This window comes from Pomacea canaliculata, linkage group LG12, assembly GCF_003073045.1.
Source record: "Pomacea canaliculata isolate SZHN2017 linkage group LG12, ASM307304v1, whole genome shotgun sequence".
Classification (NCBI taxonomy): Eukaryota; Metazoa; Mollusca; class Gastropoda; order Architaenioglossa; family Ampullariidae; genus Pomacea; species Pomacea canaliculata.
In genome coordinates, this window is record NC_037601.1 from 19,729,630 (window position 1) to 19,749,933 (window position 20,304).

At 43.2% G+C, this 20,304-nt stretch overlaps 1 long non-coding RNA gene across 1 annotated transcript; it reads right to left on the minus strand.

The window, feature by feature from the left end:
- Positions 1 to 2,115: 2,115 nt before the first annotated feature.
- LOC112553451 lies at positions 2,116 to 8,432 on the minus strand. Its single transcript, XR_003097053.1, has 3 exons — positions 7,440 to 8,432; positions 6,536 to 6,810; positions 2,116 to 3,049 (listed from the first exon to the last, which is right to left on the minus strand). It is a non-coding gene; the product is annotated as an uncharacterized LOC112553451 (long non-coding RNA).
- Positions 8,433 to 20,304: the final 11,872 nt, after the last annotated feature.

Here is a 20,304-nt window from a genome sequence, read left to right on the forward strand (position 1 = left end):
TCCTCCGTTGGCTGATGCTTGTTTCCTTGTTGTGTGGTTAGCTCGTTGGTAGTCTTTTGTGCACAGCACACCGGAAAATGCGCTCAATAAATTATCTTTTTTATTATTATTATTATTATGATACTGCGTCGAATGGAGAAAGGAGATGATAAAAATACCCCGTAGATGTGATTGGAAGTGGCAGGAGAGAGAGAAAGGAGAAAACATAGAAATAAATGCGTGAAGCGAGAGGTGGGGGAAGTGGAACTGAGAAAGGCACAAAGAACAAGCGAGAAAGCAAACCACGTGACACATTCATATCTCCTACTTTATACTGCCACCACCATTCTGAAGCTCATCCACTAAATCTTCAAAAGCCAGGCTGGCAGAATCATTGGAAGGGGGCAAGTGGGAGATGACAATTTTGTGGCGTCGCAAAATACTTTTCAGATGGACCCTTTTGTTGCCCAAAACATCCCAGTCCATCGACCACCTTCTGCTCCTTCAGTAACTTCTCCAGTCCACAGCATCTCAGCTGATCAGACCTACACTGCCAACAGATGTTGAAAGGAGTGCGGTCGGTCTTGGACAAAAAACATTACATGGTCTTTGGTCTCGGATTCATTTCATGCCAGGCATATTCGAGGGGTTAAACATTGACCTCAACTTCATGGGAAATATTCGTAGCGACTGTATCCTTTGCCTGCATCCGTGTATGATGGCGATTTAGACTTACAAAGGACTGAACTTCTCTCTCGTCTCGTTTGATGGGAGATTTAAAAATAATTTTTTTTTAAAATAAGACTGCGATTTGCTAATTTTTACTTCTGTTTCCTGTAGTCTAGGTGACATCTGTGACAGTCGCTATGAATTACCGAGAAACAATAATTTGAGGAAGCAAAAATAAAAGAAAAAACATCTTTGGTTAAAAAATCCAGTACCTTTCTAAGGGCAAACAAACATTATTCATTGGCTTTACAACAGAATCTGTGGATTGTTCTCGCAATGACGCGAGTTGACGACAGCTTTGAAGAAAATACAGACGCCAAGTGCTCGTTTATGAGGCTGTCATGATGTGTGCATTGCCCACAGCTTTGCCATACATTACTGCCGGCGAAATAAAAAGGTGAAAGGGTGGGTGGGTATATTTTGTGTTTGCCGAAACAATCAACCAATTTAGTCAGCTGCAGCAGGAGTGGAGCGCCATTGCCGGTGGACGAGAGATGACAGGAGGCTAGTTGTGTCGATGATTTATTATCGTTCGTCACCCTGCTCTTGCCTGGATTCAAGAGCCTCACGTGCGGTCTGACAACTGTGATTGTGGGACTGGCATCGTGGTGCAGCTGGCCACTCACTCCATGGTGGAAAACTTCGCAAAATCGGAAATAAGGGAAGAAAGAGAGTCTAAATGTTGGATGCTTGCTAAATGTACATCAGCTCTTTGTATGCATGCTCATGGTATCCACAGTCCACGCAGGCGTGTGTGTGTGTTTAAACTGTATTCTAGCATGTGAAGAGATTATGTACATGTGTGTGTCTGTGTGTGCGTGAGCGCTTGCGTGTGTGAGAGAGAGACTGTGTGTGCACCTGTGTGAGACACTGATACTGCGTTTGTCAACAGTTTTCCTCCTTATAAACAACAAAGCAAATCTTTTCCAAGCTTCCAGTGAAGTAACAGACAGCCGGTCGCCAGTGGAATCCATTTTGTCTGGAGTTATGGTCAGTGGAGGGAGAGATGCTGTCGCAGATAAACAGCAGTGTGGGTAGGAGAGCTACATGGGGTACTTTCATAAGGTCAGAGAAAAGGGGTTAATACAATTTTACTACACGGCCTTCCCCGACCCTCCCTCACCGTTCCTTCGCAGAGAGCTCAAATTTGATTACAGATCTTATCGCCGGGAAACATTTGCAAAAATGGTCTGGAGCTGGAATCTTCACCTCCCTGGTTATTGATTGTGACCTGGCACTAATAACAGTCTTATGATCTTCGTGATTGTCAGTGTGATTGTATTGTGTGTGTGTGTGTGTGCTTTTCCTGCATGTCTGTGAAAGAGAAAGGAGGGCAGAGAGAAGAAATCGCGAAAGAATATACTGGGAGAGAGAGAGAGAGGGAGGAAAGGAAAACATGCGGAAGGAATATCATTAGAACCCTCCTGTTCACATAGAACCAATAAGCAGTTTGGTGTCTAAAGGCTTGGAGTCAGAACTAAGTAAACATCCTACTCCCCTCCCCTAACAAAATTAATCATTCATTTATTGACTGTCCTTACTACTCTTTCTGAATCCTTATCTCTAACTCTATGACTTTGTTTCTATCTCTGTGTGTATCTGTTTGTCTCTGTGACTCTAGCTCTACTTCTATCTCCCTTTCTCTGTCTCTTTATCTTTGTGTCTAAAATCTCTTGTCACCTGTTGCTGTCAACACAAGCCCTTAACAGAGCTCAAAACATGATTGTACTCAAACCCTTGCCCACACCCTCCAGCAAAAACGAAAGGACTAACCCTCATCGGCATGAATTACAACATTAAAATCCTCATATTTATTACCTAGTTAAAGGTCATCCTCTAACTTTTTGTCAGGTCGTTTGGAGAGGTAGGTGATAGAGGCCCCACTTTTTGGAGGACTAGTACTTTTTTCTGGGGGGAGAGGTAGTGGCGAGGGCGGAATCTATCTCCTCCGGTATCTGTTCCTGAATTAACTCTCTTTTATCTCATACGGCGGCAAGTTACACGACCTGGCCCTATATCTTACTGTTTCTCTCCCCCTCCCACCACCCCAAACGTTTCATGCCAAAGAAAAACAAAATTCCGCCCCCCCACGAACTTTGTTATTGAAATCTGTTAGACTCGTCGCAGTCTGTCTGGCACAGACAGGAGCAACAGTGCAAGCTGTCAAACTTCTACTTTACCTCGCACAGTTGCATTTGTACAAGATGTAATTCAAGCTGTCCCTCCGCTTCCAGTCAACAAGAACCGTTTTATCTGGGTTGCATCAATATCAAATGTAGCCGCGAAACAAGTGTCAACAACACTTCGATCAACAGCTCAGGGAGGTCACCATGTAGCAGTTCTGGAACAAGAAAGGCATTAAGGAGATGATTGTAGCCGATGGATGGGTTGTGTGTGTGTCCGTGTGTGTGTTATGGGTGAGGTTGGTGAGTGGATGTCAGAAGTCAAGATTCAACCCACAAGAGAGATGTGCACCAGTTCCGCGTTTCACCATCTCCCACATAATTCAACAGCAAGTGAATCCTGTTCTTTTCTCTCTTATCCTATTTCCTTTATTTCTTTTTGTTATTATTACCTTTAATCGTTTTATTTCCTTTTTGCATTTTTTGTTTATTTTTTCAGGTTTTTTTCCGTTTTTATATCATTCTTTCCTCTTTTGTTTTTGTTTTCCTGTATACATTTTTTTACTTTCCATTTTGCATTTCTTCTTTGCTTCTCTCTATTTTTGTTTCGTTTTTGTCTTCTTTCCTTTTCCAACAATTGCAAGTTGAACGGTAACAGGGTACACACCCTCATTTAGTTGACACCCTGTTGAGGAGCGGTTACTATATACCTCCCAGTGTTTACAGCTGGAGTCGCGGTAAGTGCATTGATGCCGCTGCTTAGTCCAGGTACTGAAAACCTTGTGGCCAGACCCTCAATCAGCACCTTTGTGCCGGAGGATTAGGCCCCCGACACTAATTTGTGGCAGCTTTTTACTGTCTACCGGGGACACAATGGCGGGCGTTCACTGGCAGATCCCTGTTTACTATGGAGAAACAGGTCTTCACACGTGCTTTTTGCCCCCCACACAGTTTATTGTTGATGAATCAAGAGCGCACAAATTAGTTTTCTGAATCTTATTAGAGGGAGAATATAATATATATGTAGAGAGTGAGAGAGAGAGGCGAGGGGGTCGGGAGGCAGCAGTCTGAATGCTCGAAACAACAAACTTTGAAGTAAGTTCCTAAAGCTCCATACTCCATGTTTTTTCACAGCTGTCCTCTGCGATGTTGCTATCCACAAAAGTAAACCACGCACATATTTCCAGATCCTATAAACTTGGAGGTGTTTTTTTTTTTTACTTTTTATTTGACAACAAGGACACGTCTTAGGGACTCAACTCCTTTGACTGCCATGTTGCTTTGATTAGATTTTCACCTTTGTGTTTTGGTGGGTTTTTGTGTTGGAGGACTCAGTAACCGAATAAAACTACAGACAAACTAAGAACCCTTACAGTCAGAAGTTTTCATGTGTTACTGACTTCCTTCTAAAGGTTTTAATTGTTTATTATCACATTTCCGACGTCGATGACAAAAGATAACACTTTCGAGTTCCCAGAAATATTTTTCGAAGTTTTGTTACAGGTTAATGTAAATGCAAGTCTGGAAGCAAGAATATGTTTGAGATGTTATTAATGACCAGAAATGTTTTCGGTCAGGATTAATTAATTAATAATCATAAATGTTTATTATTATTTATGGAGCCCCTCACCCCACCAACAAGATGTCTCAAGTCGCACGAGATCGCTTATCAGTAGACATCAAATGTGTCTTACAAATTCATTCAACATCATTACAATAATAACTGTTCATTCAGTCTCTCTCTTTCTCTCACACTCACAGTGTAGGAAACCGGAGGCCCCGGAGAAAACCTCCGACGGTTGGCCTTGTAAATAATTATTACATTTAGAGATTCTTCATGCTACTGGATGACTAGCATCGGGGAGGTAGGTAGGTAGGATAGGCCCCACTGGCGCACCTTTGCTTCTCATCATGCCTTCCCTTACTGGTCTTAATTAAGGGTAGAAGAGAAAGTAGTTGGTGGAACCAAGATACGAACCGTTGACCCCGATTCTCACTGTCAAGCGTGTTAGCAAACGCGACAACAACCACACAGTGCAAATTCTTGATATAAATGACAGGAACTTGAAGGCGCGATACATATCAGAGTATTTCACTCGAGGCCAGGAAGCAGTTTGCACTGCCGTGACCTCAGTGAAGTTACAATGAACCCTACACATCGGCAGGTCAGGAAAGACGAAACGAACTTCTCGTCACGCATCATCAGCCCGTGAAGCTCGGCACGTTCTCTCACCGCGTGAACAGTCGATGTAACAATGCGACACAGAAGTCTCTCAACTTATTAACAACTGGTGTAGAATGTCAAGAGAAAAGTTCTCTAAATGCAATAACAATCAATAGTAAGCTTTAATAGAGAAATTCTCTAACATGTTGACAGTCAATGTAACAATACAACAGAGAAGTTTTCTGAACACATCAATAGAAAAATTCAATAAAAAAATTCTCTAAATATTTAAATATAAATGTAAAAATTAAAATATATCTCTAAACGCATCAACAATCAATGTAAAAGGCTTGACAGAACTTTTCTCAACGCATCAAGTGTCTGGAACGCAAAAAATGATACAGGCCAGTAAATAATCTCTAAGCTTGTGACAAAGTGAAAAAACCTGAGATGAAAGGCCACGTGTGGCAGACCAGGTTGCTTCCGATCGCTCCTCGCTGCAGGTGTTCTGGGTGTGCCACCCCAATCTCACGGACCTGTCGTGAGCCGATACCGCTAGTCGGGTAGCCAGCCGTCAAAACAGAAACCGCCAAGTCTACCCGACAAGAAAATGATGAATGGGAAAGTATTGGCAGGTGGGTTCCGGAGAGACAGATCTTGTCTTGGTCACGAACGGTCTTTGAAATGTAAACTTGTAAGTCTTTCAATCCTTCCAACCAGGATTATCAATTTTTTTGCCCGCAGTGTAAGTGCCGAGAAAAGGTTATAAAACATCCATCTTTTTCGAAAGCTGAAGGAAGAGTAGGAGTGGGGGAGGTGTTCGGGGTGTTGGGTGGAGGGTGGGAGTAGTGGCATGTTACTCTACGTGTGTGGGCATTACTCGCGTTCCTGGATGTAATTAGATAGTCACGATCAAAAGAGTCCAGACTGTAGCAGCTTCACCTAGCTCTGTCTCATGTTGTGAACACCTAGCTTTGTTTTAGAATAGGTAAACTGGGTGAACAAGTTTATGGGAGGAGAGGAGAAGAATTTTTCCGTGCACAGACGTAGCCAAGATTGGAACCGGCGATTTTCTGCTTCTGTAGTCGAGTGCGCTGACCACCAGGCTACGGCGCCTCCAACAGACGCTTTTGATGCACGTGACCATAAGAAACAGTCTGGCGCCCAAACTGCGTGACTCGGAGCGAAATCAGCTCGTGACAAAGTCCACTTGGCGGAAATTTGTGGGATTCAACCCCTTACCCCATGGGCAGCCCCGTGCCGCAACGGTTAGAGCCTTCAACCAATACAGCGAGGGTTGGCTGTCCTGGGTTCAACTCTCGTCTCGGGCACTCTGTTCTTTCTCTGCATGTGGCATCTGTTTACAGGGCTGGCTTGCCATGATATAGTCTTAGTTGCTGGCTCGGTGTAAAATACTTATTTCGTTCCCACCGCTTCCTTCTAACTTCCACCACGCTTCACACACAAAACATGTAATAATCTGATTCTCATATGACCGGTCACGAAATGACCACTTAGAATGGCCAGCTGGCCATGTTACCTGCCGACTTTTGTCTCGATCCCCATGTTCCCTCTCGCTCCCTTTTCTTGACACGTCTTCCCTCCAAGTCTCCATTCATCACCGGTAATTGTGTTTCGACCTCGCGAGTCCTCTCCACAGCAGCCAGCAACAATCTGGCAATCCTCAAAATGCCGTTACGTGCTGCTCGGGCTCGTCCTCAGACTCTCACATCCCTCGCTCGCCCTCCATTCTGATGTGTTTGCTGGCACGGGGACTGTTTGATGGCTGGGGAGTGTCTGCTCTCTCTGAAGATTCTGTTAGTTCGAAAAATAAGCAAGCATCGTCTTCATTCACAATGCAGATAAAACCATGAGTAAACACAAGTTGGCTGAGCTATAAACTCGATTAAAAAGGATGGTTGTTTAACATTGTGTCAGCAGCAAAGGCCATATCACGGCGAGTCAATGAAAGCAATATAAAGAAGGAGGAGGAGGAGGAGGACAAAGAATATCAATAAAATAAACAGCAATAACAAAGACAAACAAAAAGAAAGATATAACAAACAAGACAAAAAGTCCACACAAGACAAGATATAAACAAGAAAGATACAAGAAGAGAAATGAAAGAAAAAGATTAAGAAGGCATCCCACCAACAATAATAATAAAGAGAGAAAAAAAAATGAAATAACTAAAAGACAAGAATATGAACAAGAAAAAGACAGGTAAAAGAATATGGATACGAAAAAAACAAGAAAAAAATAAGAAGAGCAGAAACAAGTAAAAGACGGGGGAAAAATCAAGAATAACAAATATAATAAGAACAAGAAAAAACAAAAATATGAACAAAAACAAACAAACAAGAAAAAACCAAAATAAGAACAAGAAAAAGACAGGTAAAAGAATAAGAAGACAAGAAAAAAAAAATCCTGATCCTGGCACTGACCTACCAAACTGTTTGTCGGGGGAAGAAGATCCGCACTTGCAGCGGAAATAATTGATGCCTCTGGGCACGGAGTCGGCGAAGGTGCACGAAGTGGGTTTCACCTGAGACTTACCTACTGGCTCATGGTGTCTGGCTGGTGTGCTTGGCTGTTTGCGAATAAATCATGTTGCTGTCGACAGCGCTTGGGAAGCCTTGAGTTGGTTTTACACCTTCACCAGCATCCCTTCACTAACTTGGTCGCAACGCCGTCTGTGTGTGTGTGTGGATAGAGCTTTAACAACAAAATTCTTAGAGACAGATTAAATAATTATGGAAGGATAATAAAGAGGCAATATTTCCTAATGACCTGACCTGACTCACTCCAGAACCCGTTACTTTGCGTAGCGACAGAATCTTTTCGCAAGATTTTGCAATAACTAGGCTTGGGGATGGGAAGTGGGGAAAAGGGAGGGGAGGAAGATAACAGGTGGGAGGAGACCTGGGTTTTGAAATAGCACTAAAGGCTGGTAGGTGGTAGTAAAAATGTCAAAAACAAACTTATTTAACATTTTTTTTCCCTTTCGTCAGGCTTATATAAATCCTCCCTTTTTTCTTGACGATGTTTTACGGTGAAGGCCACGAAGATTTGACCTTTGACCCAACGAGGACGCGGCGCCAGTTGTTCTTACTCACCCTGTTGTCGAACGTACGCAGCAGACGTTAAAGGACAAGGCTTTGTGCTTAAATGAAAAAAAAATACCAAAGTTCTGAATCGTTTCTTTGAGGCTGTGAAATAATAGTTTACTATATAATCGCGTCTCAAAACAATTGGTCTGAAACTGAAACTTTTGGCTAGAAACGCAGGGTTCTGTCTGTCACCGGTTCAACTTACCATTTCACTTGCCTTACCTTTAAACTTTAAACTTAGAGACTCGTTTTCTCCACTTGTGACTGTCAGCGGAGGACCGTAACTCGGATGGCAGTGGAGCAAAGGGACATCACGTGACGGGATGAGAGAGGAGCGTGCATGTGATCACGAATATCCCTGGACTGCTGGCAGACGATTTTTTTTCCAGTTAACTGCTAAAACGAGGCATTAGACGACATAGCTTCCGGTTTATTTACATTTCAGATTAACTACTAAAACGAGGCGTGAGACAACATAGCTTCCGGTTTAGTCATATTTCTTTGTTTAGGCTCGCCGAGACTAGCAGCTGAGACCTTCGCAAGAGGCTAAGCGTTGGTCTTGGCAGACAGACAGCAGTCCTCCTATACACATCCATGGTGTGATGGCATTGTATTTCCTATCCTCAAACTCTTTCACATGGTCATTGTTCTGTTCTTCTATCTGTGTGTCAGCGCAAGTGTTAGTCCGGCTATAAACCTATAAAGATGGTTGCAACCGAGAGCTTAGTTCTCTTCACTAATTATGCATGTGTCTGCTCATCTATAGTTTTGTTTGTTGTTTTTTTTTTTTTTTCCTCCTCTAAATATCCGTACACTCAAGTGTTTGTTTGGCTGTTGGAACTTAATATGTATGCTGGTATTGTGTACAGCCCGAGACCTAAATGTACAGGTGTAGCTGACTGGATTTAGGCTACTTAGGTCTGTCGGAACCTTATTCCTTTAATGTAGAGTGACCAAAGGTGACATGTCGACTGTAGTCGCCACCCGGGACTGATGGCCAGCACGAACAGCTGTCTGCGCGTGGCAAGCGGTCAGTCACAAGACTATATTCAGCTCCGCGCGCACCAGACACACCCCCAAACAAGGGCTGGGGAGCCCGGAGATGCGTAGCAACGCCACAGATTTGCTGTCAAGGTCGACGATCTGGAAATTAAATACATTATTTACACAGCTGTGAGCCATAAACAAGATGGGCCGTTCTTCCTCGTAAAGCGTGTAGAACAGCTAATGAAGGGGGCGGAGTGACACTGAGGGGTCGGAGGGTGAGGGTGGAACAGAACAGGTGTGGGATGAGAGATGTAGAGAGAGGTCCCATCAGGTACGTACGGTAGGCAAAAATAATAAACCCAGCGAATGGGATGACATGGGGACATCCTCACTCTGGCCTCACCCAAAAGGTGAACATAACAACGGTGAACTGCTCTCGTCTTGTTGTCGGGAGTTCGGCACGCTTTCTGTTTGAGCTATCTGTAACTGTCCCTAGCTCTCTAGGGTTTTTTGTTGTTTGTTTGCAGGCCACCTGTAACCATCTGACAGTTTAGTTCACTTCACTGATTTCAAAAGACAAAGAAAACCTTTTTCTTTGGGAAAAAAACAAAATGTCTGAAATGTCAAGACACCGTGATGATCTCACCCCTCATCCCCTCTGTACCTATTGCATGGACTGTCTTTTGTTTGTTTACTACTCTAGCCACGATCATGCTAAATTCTTTACGAACTTTCAGTTTGTTCAGGCTAGGCAGTAAGTGATCAATAAAAGTGGTGGCTGTCGTCGCTGCGGGTGGAGGTGGGGTCTGAGTGACACGTCATTCGTAACAACTGCAGAGTGTGGCAGAGGAGGCAAACATGTAGACAACATACAGACATCGCGATGACACCCTGCAGCTGTAGACCTCTATATTCTATAGAATAGCCTGCAGCCACCTGCTGGTCATGCACCTGGTCTTATTTAGTTCTTGTTTACTTGTTTTTGTTTAGTTCTTACTCCCCCCCCCCTCCTGCACAGTCGTCAATCGCGTCCACTTCATTTCCTGACCAGTCTTACAGATAAACTAGAGCTGCGGTGCCTAGTTAAAACATTTAAATTAACAGGCATTATCAAGTTTCACAAGTCAATGGAAGGGTGACCCCAGCACATCAGTAGCAAACAAAGAAGCCGCTGACACATGAGGGACATTCTGTAAACCACACACGATCACTGGTGTGGCCTGGGGTTTGTAACTCGCCGCCACTACCTCTCCTCTGTCTCACACCACACTGTGTGCAAATAATACTTCAGCTAAACACTCCCACCCTGGAGTTACCTGACCGGCATTTAGTTACAGTAAGTGGGAAGGCTAATGAGGTGGAGAGTGTCTTTGCTGGACTTAAAACAGATAACCGTATTGTTCTTACATATAGCTGAGTAAGCTATTGCAATCACACAGGATAAATGTTCAGCCTGAAAACAATGCTTTGAAAAAATTAGGGCTTTAATTAAATAGTCTATGAATCGCATTTAATTTTATCGACTTTATAGTGTACTTGTAGATCATTTACACACACTAAGGTTTATTCCATTTTTTTCAGACGATTTCTCTGAACTAGTACAACATATAATTTTTGAAACTTTAAGCGGATAACCACATGCCGTTCTTTGGGTAGCAGAAAAAAAGATCATCAGACACAGAGGTGTCGAACCAATAATGTCCGGAAAGTGAAGGGCTAGGCCTAGTCAAAATATAATTCCAGTTCCCTCACTGGCTGTGGTCTAGTCATCGTCAGCTTGTCAATGGACATTCGGGATAAATAATAAAAAGAATTTAAGGCTAACATTTGTATTTGAGTGACTTTCTAGTTCAGAAATATACCTTGGAGAATATTTTCGTTTATCAACCATTTCTGCAACTAGGAACTGTCTATCTTCAGTTTTTCAAGCAATATTGCAACTAGGAGTCAAGAAAGTAACAATTTGAATATCTCATTGCAAGAAAAAAAATTATCGAATACCATCCTCGTTTGGGGAATAAAAGAATAAAACACCTGCCCAACGCAAAATAAATAAAGTTTAATTAGTAGATTTATTGTATCTTGGCTTTGCAGCATAGGACAGAAGAACGGCTTAAAGTGGTAATGTTTTTCTTTTTAATTTGGATGTGCTTTAGGCAAAGAATGAAAGAAAGAAACAGACAACGAAGCAGAAAAAAAATCTGGGTTGCCTCTTCAGCAATAACTGACTTGAACTTTTCAGCCGGGATTACAGGTAAGTAAGAAAGGTCCCAAGCAAGTTCGACTAGTCTTTGTGGATGCTCCAGTTACAGCGCCTTTCGTCTGCCTTGACTGCAGGCTACAGTTTCATGGCGGGCTATTTTAAGCAGCAACGGCTGACAGGGACCAGAACCTCATTAAAATGCACGGGAGCGTAACAAGGGTAAGTTGGTACAGCGGCTGCATGGCTGGACAAGAAGTAGCCTCGGGAGTCTCTCGGTTCATGCTAATGATTTATTCACAAATCAAGTGTTGTTTTCTTCTTCTGTTTCTTAATTAAGCACATTTCACATTCGCTAAAACGTTTATATATTATGCAACGATTTAATCTCATCATCCTTGATTTGGATCCATACTTTTTCCAGAAAGCACATCCGAGGTTCTTGTGTTTCACTGCCGACCATCCGTGTCTTTCTTAAAGAAAAAAAAAATGCCTACCCCGCAAACCTTTTCTCTTCCCCAATTTTCAGGTCAGAGGGTGGATTTAGCTCTGATTTCTAAATCCCAAGGTCTTATTTTCTACACACATGCTCCCATAATGTGCGAGATTTCCCGACACTATCCACTGAATAACTGTCCATGAGTTATGAATTATGAAACCATTTTTTCCGCTTTACTTCTTGTTCTTGTTCTCCTCTTCCTTCTGTCTGCTCGTTGTTGTATTCATGTTTGATTTGAAGCAGTCACATTTTATTAAGAAGTCTGCATCTAGCTTTAAACATACCCGGTTTCTAATATTAAGCTGGCGTAACTCGTCCATCTTCTCTTGTCTATACTGACTATACATACAGTCAAATCTCCCTACTATGCCACCTACCGGGACCGAGCAAAAGTGGCATAGTAGCGAGAGTGGCATAGTAGAGAGGGTTCGTAAAAACGGCTTTATTTGTTCAAGTTACCCGTCAGTCCAAAGCAGGGGTGGGCAAGTAATTTTCCCAAGGGGCCGCATGAGAAATTGGGATGGTTTTAGAGGGCCGGACTAATATAGTTAACTCAGTTTTACCTAATACTGTATATATAGTATATATACTGGCGGGCGGGCCGGTCAGAGACAGGAGGCCTTTGCCCAGGTCTGGTCCAAAGCTCTCAAGAATTGTCGGCTTCGCTCGCTGTCTCCTCTCATTCTCCCCCTCACCTCTTCATCCTCCACCCCTCCCAACCACATCCGCGCACCTGCATCCTGTCGCTAGTCGACCCCCTCACACATTCCCTCTGTCATGTGACTGTCACCCGGCCAGCGACCACCCCCCTCCCACATTGCCAGCCTCCACCCTCCCTGTGTGCGTGCTATGTTCCATCCACCTAACTGCGATGTCCCACACTACCGTACAGTATAATAATCAAGCACTGCGCGGAATTTCACAACTTGTGTCTTTTAACAGTCACACAAAAGTGGCATAGTAGCGAGAGTAGGGGTGGCATAGTAAATTTATTTTTTACATTGAATTTATAGTCGGGACCGAGCAAAAGTGGCATAATACCGAGAGTGGCATAGTAGCGGGGTGGCATAGTAGAGAGATTTGACTGTATATAAAAGAGTAAGACATGACTACTATCAGCCTTCTGCTCAGTAAGTGGATTCATTGATTTTGCATCTGGAACACTCTGGAACCCCGTTCAGACGGCGCACTCGACTTTTATCCTCAATAAAACTTTACAACCGTGCGATTACGTCCCTTCCCCTCGAATTTACCGTCCCTGCTTTTTTTTTTTTTTTTTTTTTTTTTTTTTTTTGTCTTGGTGCAGTTAGTTCCTCACATTTAGCGCTTTAGTTATGACAGTAGTTAACAGAGCTGCTTGATTCTCTTAATCGGTCATTTCATACATGAACAATTTTAGCTATATAGCAGTTTATTGGATCATCATGGAGATCTCCATGACACAAGGGTGCCATACTCTCAATTAACAAACATCACAGTAAAACTAAACAAATATTCCCTAAATAAAAATATAAACAAAGCGTATTACCTTTCGAATCTTCTCAGCGGATGCAAGCACAGAACTGTAAAAGAGGTATATACATGAAGGTGTGAACATAAAAATTGGTTACAGACCGAACTGGAAACAAGGGAAATAACCAGAACGATCGATAACTTTGCACTTAGAGTTATCGGACGTGTCTGCGACAATCACTTCATTCACTCGTTAGCAAATGACCGTCACATCTTACAGAGCACCGTGTAGATAGGGCCTAAACTGTAGGTCCAAGCTATGTGATGATTGAAGACAGCGGATTAAAGATGACCACCCCGATGAGCTGACAACAATTTGTCAATAAAATAACATTTCAGGTGAAGGAGCTCCGCCATGTGCTCTCCTGTCCAGTGCTTGGCAGACAGTAACACAAGCAGGGAAGCCCCAAAACCTTATGAGGAATACGCAGTGCGAAATAAAGACAGCTAGTACAAGGAAATGATGAAGATCATTATGATTAGTATTGCTGTTGTTGGTTTGGTGGTGCTACCGAAGCTTACATTTCGGCAGTTTTCTGCAAACTAACATCGTAATATGTCCTCTTCTCCTGAAGAATATATTTACGAAATAAAACGCACCACATGAGTAAACAACTCCGTTTCGTGCCCTCTCCTATATGTGCCTCTGTACAAAGACAGAGAACAGTTCGGAACATCTCCTGCAAGGACTGCAAAAGCCTCCAGTCTTTGCACAAGGAGATATCACCGAGACCAGTGTAAAGTGTGTGGGGTACTGTGAAATCTGTACGAGAGACTACTGAGTTCATATCAACAGCAGGTCTAAGTGTAATGAAAAAATATGCAGGAATAAGAATCGATTTCTATGAAGTGCATTATTATCTGTGTGCCGTATTAGGTCAACCATGCAGATTAACGGACAGTGACGGATACGGAGGGCGAGTCGTGAGTTTGTTGGACACGTCGTCATCCTACACTCTTTCCGGATGAGCGATATCCTAAAACCAACGACAAAACCTCGCTTCTCATTTCTTTTGTTACCGTTTTCCATGTCTACAACTCTTGCATTTAAGAGGATGGTGCATCACTGACTCCTGTGTCAGTGTAGTCTACAGACTGCGATCCTTTACCAGGACATGTGTCACAAAATCCTCCCTGCATCTACCTCCCTTCGCCACGACTCACCCTGCCCCTATCCAACACCCCCTCTCTCCCTTGAGAGCAATAAAAATTGGCCAGCATTTCTCATAGGTTAATTCACTGTTCCAGGCATATTTGTAACCCCTATTGTGGACTGTGATCAATCAGGTTTGCATTTACTGTCGGTCCGTGGAGCATTAAACAAGCAAACGACTTCAAAAACGCCATGCCCAGTGAGGCGTATGAACAAAATGGTGTGGCTAAGCCCGCGCTTTTTGCCAGCAGGTCGATAGATCGATTCTGGGAGTCGAGGTCCCCAAACAGCAGATTCCTCCCGACTGCATGCAAGTTAGAAATTCGTCAATTTTTTTTTTCGGTTGGGTTTCAGGGATTCCCCGCCCCCCCCCCCCACCACCACCCATCGTCCCCCGGAGTAGTTTTCAGAGTTAATGTGTTCCATTTTTTTCTTTAATGTGCTTAATGGTACTATCATGGTTACATGGCAGCTTTCCAGAGAAGATTCGTGTGGAACGAGGACACCATTTAGAGGCGAAAAATAAATATTTCTAGTTTTTGTCGCGAACAGGTTTTAAAATCGCTTACCTCAGCCATACAAATAACTATTACACTCTGACTTAGTTCTAAGCTACAATTTTCTGGAGGATGACTACTGTTATTTTTCCTTTCTGGCAAACGTTGCTACCTAAAGAGTGGAAAACAAGAACCAAAGACCTATTTGTTGTCATTAAAGGAAAAATAACTCACTAACGGTAGAGCGAAGACAAACACGTGGACTGTTAATAGCAGCTTGGCTCCGTGGTTTTCTTTCTGGGAAAAGAACAAATAATCTGAAGAGATATGAATGGCAAGCTTTTACTAATTTCCGTTGCGATGTTATTTCACAAGAAAGGATAACATCTCACAGGCTTGCCACGCGAAAGTGGTTCATTGGGATGCTTTGATGAATGCTGCCAGCAAGCTGCAACACAAAGCCAGGCAGCATAAAACTCACCTTCTTCAAGTTGTGTTTGTTTTCTGGGACGAAGAATTCTACCAAAGCCAAATGTCGGTCGAAGGTCTCATAATCTTTTTTTGCATTTCTCGCAGGATTTTTCGTGCCGCAGTTCGACCAGTTTTCATGTTTTACTCTATAATGAGATCCGCTTCGGGCCACAGTTATGTTTTCTGGGTTAAAGCAGTTGCCAGAACAGAACAGGATGACATTTCCTTCAGTTACAACGCTCTCGTCTTCATCCCGAAAGTTGCGCTGATGTTGCAGTTTTTTGGTTTGTGTTTTGAGTTTGATGTTTTTCTTTGTAATTTTTTGGCTTTGTACTCAGAAAACCCATAAAAGGTGAGCACCATAAGAATAAAACTTGTAAAAGCATCCCAATTTCAGCATGCAGAATATAAATCTGTCTTCCAGGAAGTTTTAGATATTGCTTCAGGTATGTTTACAACAGCTGCCTCTCTGTCCCCATCCTTCCATCTACCTCTACACCCCTAACTTCCCATACCCAGGGCTATATTCATGTGTTGAAGGTACAAGGGCCTACCTGGTAAACTCCATTGATTAGACATACACACCTGCACCAATAAGACATTTTCCACTATCATACCTTCTCCTCCCCACACCAAGCAAACAAAAACAAACAAACCACGCAGACCAGAGTGAAAGCAAGATAGAGACAGAGATATACACTTTAGTATGTGCGGGGGAAGTTTGTGAGTGGGATGTACACGTGTTAAAGAACCAACAGAGTACAAAATTTGCTTCTAATGATCTTGCAAATCTCGGTGCAAGATATTGTTTCCTCAAATCTGGGTAAATACCCATCTTTCGTTCTCAATATATAAGTGTACATTGTCATGCATAGAAAGAGGACCTCACTATATTCCTGATTAACCCACGCCCCTAGCTCTCTCAGCGATTGATATCTTACAAAATACACCATCTTGACCTCTGTTTTCGTTGACCTGTGTTTGTTGACCTGTGTTTGTTGACCTCTTTCTGACCATGGTGATGCTTGAAAGCATGTATCTTGATAACAAAAGAGTTTTTATCCAAACATAGGGAAATAGTAGCTTGAACAGAGTTTTACTTAATCATAAGAAACTTTTTTTTTTAAGCCTACTAGTGCTTTAAAGTCCCGCATCTCTTGAAAAGAAAAATATCCACCCACGTCTCAGTTTTCGCAATATCTAAACAGCCCGAGCAATATCTCAAAACGGCTCTGTTTACAACTGTTTCGCCTCATAAAGTTCTTCTTGCTACTCAGCTGCCAAAGACTTATTTGAAAGAGTTGAGCAGTTGCCGCCAATTTCTAACTGGAACACCTTATCTTAATAGCCTGGCGAGCATCGATTGGGTGTGAAAACTGACTCCAGCCATCGACCTCACAGCCGCTGCGCCCCGCAGGTGGAAATCGAACGCTGGAAAAGGAAGCCAACTATACAGTGCAAGTTAGGTAAATTAAAAGGTGAGTTGATGCCTTCAAAGCCACTACTATAGTAGGTCATGTGCACGTGCGTAAGTTAAAAAGGTAAGAGATTATTTGTCAAACCCGCCGTTTGCGCAGGTATTGTAGATTTGTATTTATAAATTAAAGGGTATGGTTACCTTCAAACCCACTGCTGTTTAAAGGTATTTGCGCACGCATCCAACATTTTTCTTCCAGTTCTCACCAACAACGTTCGGTATTAATATGATATTATTAAATTTTTCTTATATATATATTAATATGATGTGCTTGCATGCCTATATGTAAAGCACGTTGGGTCTGGCTGATGCTGGAAAAAGGAGCTATACAAATGTGCTATTTATTTATTAGGAAACAAACACACACACAAACACAGAAAAGAAGGAAAAAGTTATAAAGAGTTGAGTTTGCTGTATACAATTATAATCTCTTGTTACTTCGGCAACTAGAACTGTTTTGTAATATCGCGAAGTAGAATGGGCGCCTGTTCATCGAACTCATCAGACATCACCCAGGGTTGCAGCATGGATGTGTATAGGTGGATTGCTGTCTGTCCATGGATGTGTATAGGTGGACTGCTGTCTGTCTGCCAAGACCAATAGCCTCTTGCGAAGTTCTCCGCTGTTAGTCTCGGCGAGCCTAAACAAAGAATGTGACTAAACCGGAAGCTTTGTAGTCTCATTGCCTCGTTTTAGTAGTTAACTGGAAAAATCGTCTGCCAGCAGTCCAGTAACACAAGTTCGTGCTTGCAGTGAGGAATGGCTGGTGCAGAAGGTCGCCCGGGTCTGTGACCGAAAACTTCATCTGCCTACCCAGCAGAACACTGTTTGATTAGGAAATGTCAAGGGTAGAGTCACTCAGTTGTCCCTTGACCGGCATCTGTCATTGGGAGGAGCACATGGATAGACAGGGCAGCTGACAGGCCCGCCACTCTTGCTTATTCTGGGTGATAGTCAGCAGGTGCTGTACAGGACGACCCACCCAGTCTTTGACATTCGTAATCCAGTTCTTCCTCTGGCCACAGCGGAGTCGATTGCCCTCCAGGGATAGTCTTCAACAAGGGATCGTGCCCTAAAAACGGTGAACCACTTAAGTTCACTGTATTTACAGTGGCGTCCAAGACTTTATAAAAAAATTGTTCTGGGCAGCAAAAGCCGGCTTTTGATGACAATGGAAATGTGAGGAAAAGAGTTTAGTAACTCATTTGGTTCCAGCAAAGACCGCAACAACCCTGAATATATGGCAACATATGGCTTGCTTCAGCAGCTTCTTACCATATTGACTATATACAATGCCAGTGGTCTGTCCTTGGCGCATGGCACGCACACACCGCCCAGCTGATCGCTGACTTCTTGTCCGGATACGTGTCTGAGGGATACGATTCGAGCCAACAGACCATGATAAAAGAAGAAAAGAAATGAACAGCCGAAACAGGCGTTTATTCACGATGCACTGTCAGCGTGATGCATGAAAACCGTTTAGGTTCCCTCATATAAAGTCCGCTTTAAATAGCCGGTGAGCGTATGCCAGCGATGGATCCGTTCAGCTTCGACAGATTGGTCTGTCAACATCATAGACAGTCTGCCGCCATGGCGGAAATGCATTTCCGGTTTTCTCGAGTCGCGTTTCCGGTCTCTTTTTCTTTCCTTCTGCGTCCGGTCGCGTTTATTGGGGGGAAGGGAGAGGGGGGCCCGAGAGGGTAATGGCCTTGCAGGCCTGTCTCGGCAAACCGTTCGTGGTTGGCCGGATTCGAACAATGGACTTGAAAGCTGAAACACAAGACTTTCATTTTCCGACAAGCGTTGGTGGCTCGCTCTACTTTGTCTTTTCATTTGCTGCCCGAACGCGTTTCCTTGTTGCTGTGCCTGTCCAGCACAATGAACAGCAACCCTTTATTTTCTAGGAGTGGTTGAGAGGGGGCTGATGGTGAAACCACATCAAGACTTGACTGCTGCGTTCGCGAAAACGACTGATTGTCAGAGCCGATCCTTGTGCCCCGTTTCCCTCGTCATCTTATAGTTCTTTATTTTTTTTTCTCCTTCCTTCGTTTGGATTTGACTGTTGTTGCTGTTGTTGCTGTTTTTGTGTGTTTCTTTCTTTCTAGCTCGAATTATGTTTCTGTCAACTAAAACATAGTAGTTGCACTTATTCAATCATTCCTTCTCTCTCTCTCACGACCTCATTTATCAGACAATGTATCTTGTATCTAAAAACTTTGGCTCTTTAACAACTAGGTTATCATTTTCACCTGCTTTCGGAGACCAGACAAGAAAAATCAAACTATGAGTGGTTAATGTCAAAGCTCCTAGGAAAATGGCGTAATGTACACCAAACCTTCTGTATTTGTTGAGGTTTTCTTTTTTTCTAGTCGGATAAAACCATTAATTTTACGAGCTTTTACGTGGGGGATTACAAATAATCTCCCAGTGGAACAAGTGCACCTTTTTACTGAAAGAGCTTTTTAAATGCCAGCTACAAGCATGGTTTACGACGACAAAGGTAGATTTTCCTATTGTGGGATACCAAAGCTTCGTGCATACGACAAGATGTGATTCCAACACACTTCCATGTAAAGCGTATAATTCGGCAGTTAAGTGTCAGAACAGAGGGATGAGGGGAAGGGCAATGCGCAAGATGTCTGAAGCGCACGCACCATATATGAAGCGTTGGAAGAACCCGGGGAAAACCAAGACTTGCAAAATGAAGGTGAATTTTTCCTTGCAGATAGCATCATGGATGTGTAGAGGTGGACTGCTGTCTGTCTGCCGAGACCAACGCTTAGTTCTCCGCTGTTAGTCTCGGCGAGCCGTAACAAAGAATGTGAATAAACCGGAAGCTTTGTAGTCTCATCCCTCGTTTTAGTAGTTAACTGGAAAAAAAAATCGTCTGCCAGCAGTCCAGTAATACAAGTTTGTGATCGCACTGGAAGGAAGGTTCATCGTCGCACGCAACAGCCAGCGGTCTCCGTGCCCTTTAAGACCCAGCAAATGGGAGACCGCACGCGCATGCTTGCGCCCGCCTGCACACAAATACACGCATTTAGTTTTTTTCCCTCGCATCGTCAGCTGCTGCTCCTCTCATGTTTTGCAGACAACAATAAAAACGGTTACTTGGCTGACAATTGGGAGTATGTTCGCAGTCTCATGTGATGGCCGCATAGTCACCTTCATTAATGAGCTTGCCAGGCGGCTAGAGACAGGCTGTCCGGCAAGTTGGGGACCGACACTAGTGAAAGGTTTCTGGACCGGCCATCAGTTGTTCATTGTAAACCTTTCACAGGACGGGGAATAATCCTACGAGTAGACTTTGTCCACATTATTACATACTCATTCCTGCACCTGCCCTAGGTTCATCTGATAAAACAGATACATTCTCTTAACTCACTATACTGTAAGACATGAT